The 8,836-nt window shown below is 43.1% G+C and overlaps 2 long non-coding RNA genes across 7 annotated transcripts; both read right to left on the bottom strand.

The window, feature by feature from the left end:
* Positions 1 to 867: 867 nt before the first annotated feature.
* LOC124703354 lies at positions 868 to 5,793 on the bottom strand. 6 transcript variants are annotated; one of them, XR_007003075.1, is made up of 11 exons: positions 5,047 to 5,793; positions 4,445 to 4,704; positions 4,063 to 4,354; positions 3,819 to 3,964; positions 3,645 to 3,707; positions 3,455 to 3,546; positions 2,950 to 3,095; positions 2,801 to 2,876; positions 2,615 to 2,683; positions 1,009 to 1,132; positions 868 to 918 (listed from the first exon to the last, which is right to left on the bottom strand). It is a non-coding gene; the product is annotated as an uncharacterized LOC124703354 (long non-coding RNA). The 6 variants fall into 6 exon arrangements; XR_007003077.1 differs by having other exon boundaries at positions 3,455 to 3,549; positions 4,063 to 4,704; XR_007003074.1 differs by having other exon boundaries at positions 4,063 to 4,704.
* Positions 5,794 to 5,869: 76 nt separating this feature from the next.
* LOC124703356 lies at positions 5,870 to 7,175 on the bottom strand. Its single transcript, XR_007003080.1, has 5 exons — positions 7,023 to 7,175; positions 6,626 to 6,722; positions 6,337 to 6,513; positions 6,139 to 6,224; positions 5,870 to 5,957 (listed from the first exon to the last, which is right to left on the bottom strand). It is a non-coding gene; the product is annotated as an uncharacterized LOC124703356 (long non-coding RNA).
* Positions 7,176 to 8,836: the final 1,661 nt, after the last annotated feature.

Genomic DNA, 8,836 nt, shown 5'->3' with positions numbered 1-8,836 from the left:
GATCTTGGCCATCAGGGTATAAGGTCTGATGGATTATATTCACATGTTGAGAAAAGGAAACCTGCAAGGTCATGCATCCAGCCTGCAAAATAGATTTCATCTCAACAAAGAGTAGTTCTGAGTGCTTGAACCAGATAATACCAAACTGAAAGCATCAACAACACTATTGGAAAACTGAAACGGGAAGCTCACATAATAAATACAAATGACCCACATCTTCAAAGGGAAGTATATTTTACATATAAACTAATTGTGATAAGCATAACTTATTTCATTTTTATCTATGGTTTGTTAATAAAGATGCGAAGGCAAAAGTGAAACGGTATTGCAACCGTCAATTGTAACCATCATTGTATATTACAGAATCGAAGTGGTGGACTTCACATGTACATTCTATGGAAATTTTGCGAACATTGCCCTGTGGGCGACAACATTGCATAATCAGGTCGAAGCTCTTACGAAATGGCTGAATCTCTCGGCCCACTGCTTCACTCACGCAAGTATCTGATTCAAACTTAAATTTATTGCATGACAAACTCATATTTATGGCATACATTACTACCAGACCGTCTCATCATGTACAAATTCACGAGGCGGTAGCCAACCTGATAAATCACACTGGAGAAACCTCACTTCTACTCTAACTCCATCTTTGAGCTTGGTCTGCCGGTGAACATCACGTTGGACACCGGTGGTGGAAGACGTAAGGAAGCAAGGGGCGGTGGCGATGAAGCTTAGCTTCCTCTGGACATTGAGATTCCTATGTTTTTTCTATGTTAACAGTAACATGCGATCAAGTTCTGAAGCTCCCGGTGGTGTACTGACATCAGCTTTGCATGCCGCTGCCCATCGTTCCCCAAGCCCCCCCATGGTCTCTACTGTCCCCTGCTGAAGTTGTTGTACCGCATCGTTTAATTCCTGCAGATGAAAATAGAAGAACATGACCAAGTTCAGGAGGAGGAGAAACAAAAAAAACTGCACAACAAATCACGTATTGTGGCCTGAAACCTTCATGGCGGCCCATGTCCTACAATCGAGGTCTGGACGTCGTGTGCAAGATTCATGGCGGCTCCCAGGAGACAGTGCTCACGGCGGCTCCTATGCGAGCTCTCGGTGACCGCGACAAGCTTTTCTGAGAGAGATATTATTTTAGTACAAACAAATAATTAAACAGAAGCAAGCGAAAGTAAGGAAACGGCATAGAAATACCAATGCTTGAGCAGAACACATTTCTTTCATGGCCACACAATCGGATACCAACTCACCAAAGATAAGAGAAGTACCGATAATTTTTGATCTACTCGAAACTAAGAAGTAAATAAATAAGAGCAAACAGAAGAAGAAAACTCCATAAAAACAAACAGTGGGTGTCCAACAAACCTTTTTCCATGAGCGCAAACTTATCCAAGATAATAATCATCTTTCACCGATTTACATCTTTTCAATAGCAAGAATAAATACAACAGAAGCAAGGAAAAGCAAGAAAACTGCGTAGAAATAATGCTTGGCCCGCAAACCTTTACTCCACCAAAATCAGACACCAAAGAAAAACAAAGTAGAGGAAGAAACGAACATCAAGAATGTAACGGTAGGCCACATATGGAGAGCGTAGGCGAAAACAAGGAACAAATTGTTAATTAAAACTGTATCCATGGGTACGAACATGCTAAAGCTGAAACAAGGTTTTTGTAAGAAACATGTATTATTCCAAAAGCAAGAACCAACCAGCTAAACAGAAGTAAGTGCAAGGAACCAAACAATAGAGGAGTAACAACGATTGGCCATTAAACTCATTAAAGAGAAACAAGGGTTCCAGAGAGATCTACCTTTTTTTTTCAAAACCAAGCAACGAAAGCAAGTGCAAGGAAGAAAACATCATAGAAGTAACAATCCAAGTGCTTGATAAATAAACTCCAAACCTCTAAATGAGCATTTTTTGGGGATATCAAAGGGGCAACTAATAATTTAACTGGGTCAACTTGCACCAAATGGGCATTTTTTTAGTTATATCAAGTCTGAAAATATATTGGTTAGATCAAACTGGCAACGTGGAGCTTCCAGATTCTGGCCTATTAAACCTCTAGATAGTAGCAGCTATCCAAATATCTCTGAACCCCAGGAAAAAAATATTAATCTATGAGCAGGCATCGATAAGCAATTAAGAATCTGCTGTTCACCGTCTAACAAAACAGGAAAAACTATTAGCCCCTTGCTTCATATATGAAACAATTGTTGGATTGCATATTAGCAAGGGAGTAGATGCACCGGTACACATTTTAACCTTTTGGGGTTCAAAAGCAAGAGATGATTTTCGAGTAGGGTGTACAGTAAGATTCTAAAACATATCAACATACAGGAATTCAGGTCGTAACACAAGGCATTTTTAATCAGATTTTACTCTGAAACAGATAGCCGGCCGGCTCATGGATTTGCAAAAGCAATCATCCCCACTCTTAGACCCATAGCAACCTTATAACATATACACATATGAGAAAGAAGCACAAACAAATGGACCATAGTGTCAGAGAGAAAAAGTCCATATATCATGTGAGGCTTTAGCACCTACTCCACAGATCATTCAGCGCATATACACAAGAAAGCGCAAGGGACGCACCTATCCTAGGAGGGCCAGAGAGGCAGTAAGGAACCTTCCAAAGAAGCTGCAATGCACATACACATAGAACTGCAAAACGATCAATATTCGAAGCGAAACAAACATAACACCAAAATAGAATTAGTAGGCATCCATTCGAAGCACAAAGAAAGAAAGCATGAATAACGCATGTGAAATAAGACCAACCAGATCGTACAAGCATAAATGAACGTGGAAGAAGTGTAGGAGCAACGTAGACTCGCAGTAAGGAAAATAGAAGATTCTACAAAAATAATTAAGAGTAAGAAGGAAACGAAGCACGAGATAATGCTGCAGAGAAGCAAGGCGAACTCCACCTCAGCCAAGTGCCAGCAGCAGCAGCAAGAAACAACCCAAGAGACATTGAGAAGAAAGGCATAGCAGTAGCAGCAGCTCTATGCATGGCAGTGAGGCGAAGACGCCGAACCTCCACCGCTCCAGCCCGCACCATCCTGGACATGGACTGTAGTATATATGTATATGTCAGATGCAAAAAAGTTGAGAAGAACATAATTGAATTCAAAAATTAATTATTTCCTTTAGTTGAGACTCTCTAGTTCCCATTCATCAGCTGCCATTTTCACAATTGAACTCAGTCAACTATTAGATACTAAAGGGATTTATTGAAAGCATAGGTAAAATACCCCAGTCAGGGATACTGTCTACTGGCTACAACATCTAATGTGGAGACGTTCAAAATAAGACATCTGTATGGTGACAGTCATTGCAGAGATAAGTACAAAATTAACCAAACTATATAGAAAGAGTAAACATGACAGACCATGATATTAAGGATTGCCTATCTTGTACATTTCTACTCACCTTAATTTTCCATCTCACTCTATGGCTAGAGTACCGCCGTATGTCTGCTCACTTTCAGAACAATCACACATTATTGTCATAACTCGCTTTGCCTGCTAAACCAAAGCAGAAGCAGGAGCTTAGATTTTTTAAGGAGATAAGTGAAGGTGCCAATCTGAACACAATAGAGATCACCTGGATCATTCGTTACCTTTCACTTTTTCCCCACGACTTGATTCATTGACAATTTTTCAGCAAGCAGTACACTGCAAGGCTGTCACAATATGGCAACAATATTAATTCTTGAAGGAATAAGAGAATTAAACCGTGGAACAGAACTATCAACCAAACTGAGAATATCAAATAGATAAGAAGATGCATATACCTGCGGAGCTGCTGTAGATGGTGAGATCGTTGACAAGGAAGCCCAGGTCTGGCAGAGGACACCCGTCCCCATGCTTTGCTGGGATCTGGGTGACCACCACTGCTCGTCGGCGTGGCGTCCTCTCCACCAATGGCTGCTCCATGCAGCTACAACAGTCCAGGTGAAGAGATGTTGCACTAGATCATCTTGAAACTTGAAAGAAGGGGAGGAGAACAACGTAGGCGGCGTGGAAAGATTCGCTCACCTTGGCTCACCACTGATTCACATCGCTCGATCCGGCGCTCCGACGCACCAGAGAGGGCGACCACCCTGTGGGTAGAGAGAGAAGACCGCTGGGGCGGCGGCTGACGCGGCCTCGGCCTGATGCCCGCGACCGGCGGCTACCATGGCCTCCTGGCGCTCTACACAGCGGCCCGAGCGAGGCACGAGGCGGCGGCGCCCGCGCTGCCTCCCGACCATGCTTCTCCAACGCTCGGAAGAGGAGCGGCGAGGTCGATGCGCGGTCCACCCTGCCTCCTCTTCACCTCCTGGGCGACCTGAGTTGGGCAAAATGGGAGGAAGAGAGAATGCGGCGGATTGGGGAGGACAGGAGGAAGCGGAGCCAATCGTGGTGTCTAGGTTTTCACCTTAGCCAAGAGAAATGACAGACTCACAGCACGAGCCCTCTTGCCTCAGCCACGCGACCCCACTCAAAGGAGACCCCAAATGTCATAGACTTCTCAGCATAGCGCTAACGTGAACGAGGAAAAGGTAAAATGGACGGTGATCAAACGCTGCGGGAGGCAAAATTTACTGTCCAGCACCGATCGGACGACCAACGAAGGTTTGCCCCTTTGGGTGCTCTGGTTGGCCGAGTAGGCTAGCGCCTTTTAGAGATAGAACAAGCCTGCAAGTAAGAAGGTCAACTTTTAAGCAAATAGAATACTCCCTACATTCCATTGTATGAATCCAGTGGTACAATATAGGAGCAGCTGCAACCATTATGTGGTAAAACCTGATGCTAGGCAAATATTTCCATATCAAACTATTATGTGGTAATACAGAGGCATTATATCTTAATAATGGAAGCTTCAGTTATACATAGGTGTTCCAATAAATCTCAAACAAGGAAACAAAACGCATAGTCTGTGGGGTCCTAGAATTGGATCACAAGGTCCTGATAAAACTAATGATGAAAGAGATGATTTGTTAGCTAAAACAATTGCAGAATAAATGATCAATCACTAACCTAGCAAGCAGAAAAGCAAAGAAGGAAACAAACTTGATGGTACTGGGCCTCATGCCGTCAAGGCCAATGTGCTCGACTTGACACAATGATATAATGGATAAATGTTTCCACCATTACCTATGTTCCACTTCAAAAAAAGCTCAAACATTTATTTCATCAATTTGGAGTATTACACTACAGCTGCTATACACAACATGAAAACTAATGTGGTCGCTGCCCTGCAGTGTGCCTGGGGACTCTGGTTCAATCAGCCCAGCGCCAGGCTAGAGACGGGTAGGGGATCATGGATTATCACTACATCTTTGCCCGGAATCACCAGCAGGAAATATAATCACACATGAGTTTTACTATTAGCATATGTTCCATTAGAAAATACAGCTCATGTAAATGAAAAAAAACTCTAAAAGGAAAGCATAGTCATTTGTTTGACATCATAATCATGGTCATGCGGATATAAACATGTTCTTTCTCTCTTATCAAGCTAGACCTAAGGCATGAAGCATGTACATGAATGATCATTCATTTGATTTACCGATTGTCTAGTTATAATCTAAAACTGTATTAGCGGGAAGCCGGGAAGAAACACCATACTATTTATTATCTAAGTACTATTTATTCCTTTCCTAACCAGCTAGCCACAATGGAGAAGTCAGTACCACAACACCCTCTCATGATTCCGGCAGTCAGCTTGTTCTACATTCATTTCAGACAATGTGTGTCCTGTTTGCGAGAAAACATGGTAAGTACTAAGAATTAGTTGCAAGTCAAAACTCTGTTTATTGCCCACATCTTCCGAAGAATCAAGTTTACCTAAATTATTAGCCTCTCGTCTCTCTCAGTAAAAAGAATTGAAATATCCCGTTTATCCAAGTCGTCACTCATCTTGGGAATCTCACAACTTCTCAACAGATCTGATACATGGAAGCAATTTCATAATAGTTAGACCAAACACATCTAATCATTTTTAGAGGAAAATATAACAATATATGTGAAGAACTGAAGATAAATTTAAACAAGAACTGAAGACATTTAGGGGTAGAAAGTGCAGTATGCATGGAAATAATTAGGTATGCGAATTGATAGTACTCTTACATCAGATTTTCCATCCAGCTCATAGATCATATTGCCTAAGAAGTACTTGTGGGTCATTATATAAGAAAACTCCTGCAGGTGGTGCTCTGTATTGTTCAAAAACAACGGATATTAATCAAAACATACACAAAAACAACAAATCTAGATACAATTTGAGGAAGAACGGAGGGAAGCAAAGAAGGGAAAAAGGAGCTCTACCTGGATGGATCGATTTTGGTAGTAACATCCAACAACTGAGGGCTCACCAACCAACTAACGAGAACTACAAGAATAGTTTGATTCCCATCATTGTCACAGAAATGCATCTTTATCCCATTTCTAATCTTTGCACTGATTTTTATATCCAGTAGAGTTCCACCTTTGACCATTTCTACTCTAGGATGTAGACATTTAAGGATAAACCAAAGTGTAAGAAACTCCCTCGTTGTATGCAATTCAGTGGATTCACACTCAAAGGGGCAAATTGAAATTTCTAAGAGAAACCTACCTTAATCCATGTCGAACAAACTCCTCGGTGGATCCTTTCTGTTGGTGTAGGCCCATAAACTAATGCACATGTCACATGAGTTCTGGAGGGAGCCATCCTGTAGATGGACATTTAAGCTGTTAGATGTCCCACCCTCAATAGCACACATAAACTGAGATAAGTCACATAGGCCAATATAACCACAAACGACATGACATGAAGTATATGTTTTAGCTTAAGATAATGTCCCCACTCCAAAGTGGATTCATAATGTGAGAATGCAACGAAGTTGTAGTTGAAGAATTTAAGCATCGTGTAGACATCCATTTACCTCACAAAATGAAGAGCTTTACAACCTTAGTGCTGAATCATCTATAATGGGCAATAAATGGAAGACTAATTAGGTACACATACATACTTTGGAGATGATGATATGGAGTAGAACCGTGGCTGTAGACGAGGAGCAACCGCTTCAAAGAATACTCCCAATTCCCAAAGGAGTCTTAGCTGAAGGAAATGCGGCCATAACTTCAATAAGGCTCCGCTGGCTAGCTACAATCCATTGAGCATACTCATCCCGGACACGAAGTGTAACCTTCAGTGAATAATATCTACCAGGTAAAAACACTACAACATAGGTTTTCAAATAGAAGTAACCTTTTCAGCAGGAGAATCCAAAAACATGAGCAGCTAAAGCATTCAAAGCAGCCTGGAGATGAATGTACCATTCAAGGATTCAGAAAATGATCGCGAGAGGCACCTCCAAGTTTTATATTACTACATTATTATCAATGGTGTTTTCAGCCTTTTTACTATTCTCCACTCTACCAGACTTGCAGTAGTCATTATGACCAGCTTCCAACAACACACCTAGAGTAAAAGGTAGAGAGGTTCATCCATTAAATCACACAATTTAATTTCCAAAGAGTGCTAGCCTACACAACTTAATATTCCGTTGTTCCACCAAACCATCTACTCAAAACCTGAACTTTTTCCACGAAGTCAGATCTGCTAGACATCATTGCTGTGGTAATCAAGCAGAACAACAACGATCAGAGCCCCCAAAAGAATCACCTTTTCGCTCCCTTCCTGTTCCACCAAAGAGAGATGCATTATTAGATCGTTCCAAGATCGAAAGGCATTCATCCACCCGCTGCCACCCACAGGCCGTTGCATCACGTTTGATTTCAGAAAATACCATACATGGACTAATGGATGGACACAGTACAATAAAAATCAGCAGTAGTTGCAGATCTAGAGAGAATAGATAGACTCAAACAAGTCCTCACCACGTACATGAGCACCGTGCGTCAGCACCTCCACCAGACCTTGTGTGAGTGCCTCTTCCTCCCTTTCACCACCGGCGCGTCGCCGTCTCCTCGCTAGGGCGCACTCCCTGGTGCTGCAGCGTCCAGCCGCCCCAGTCGTTGCCGGCCATCACCGCTGCCGCGTCCAGCCGCCCTCGCACGGGCGCGCGGTCCCTGCCATCGCTGCGGCTGTGTCCAGGCATCCCCGTCGCTGCTTGCCGCCGCCGCTTTCCAACCGCATCCGTCGCTCGGCGCATGTTCCCTGCCGCCGGGGACTTTCGCGTCCAGTCGATCCCGGAGAGAGGCAGTGCGGGAAGAGGAGAAAAGGCGGCGCAGCGCCGCCATTCGGGAGGAGGAAGGAGACGGGATTGGAGGAGGAAATGAGAGCCGGGGGTTGGGTAGCGAGGAGGGGCCGATCTAGGGTTTCACCGTGGAGAGGAGAATGAAGGCTACCGAGCGAGTGGGCGTGCCTCCCTCTGATCGTCGGGCCCCGCACGTAGCCGGTCCTACACGTCATTGACTCTTTCATAAGCTGAACGAGTCAGAAAAATTTCACTGAATCGAACGGCTGAGGTAGAAAGTGGGATCCAAAATTTACTGTACAGGTAAAACGGACGCACCAGATTCATTTGCCCCCTTCAGACCCCCTGGTTGAGAGGGTAGTCTTTGAACATTTATAGAAGTAATTAGTCACTGAGAATAAAGATACTAACCTAAATTTCCTTTTTGGTCCTATTTCTTGTTCCACAGGTTGACGAATGGGATGCATCTGACGAAGATAAAAAGAAATGCTCACTTTGGATTTCGCGCATATTTGCTCCCATAGTTGAAAGACTTGCACCATGAGCAGATGAAAGTGCTGATGCAACAATTAAAGGTATTACTACTGTTGAACATGAAGATGATTGTTGATTATTCATTGCTG

The sequence above is a fragment of the Lolium rigidum genome, chromosome 3 (genome assembly GCF_022539505.1).
Source record: "Lolium rigidum isolate FL_2022 chromosome 3, APGP_CSIRO_Lrig_0.1, whole genome shotgun sequence".
Lineage (NCBI taxonomy): Eukaryota > Viridiplantae > Streptophyta > Magnoliopsida > Poales > Poaceae > Lolium > Lolium rigidum.
Note: the sequence above shows the minus strand (reverse complement) of the source record. Positions and strands in the feature narration are given on the sequence as shown.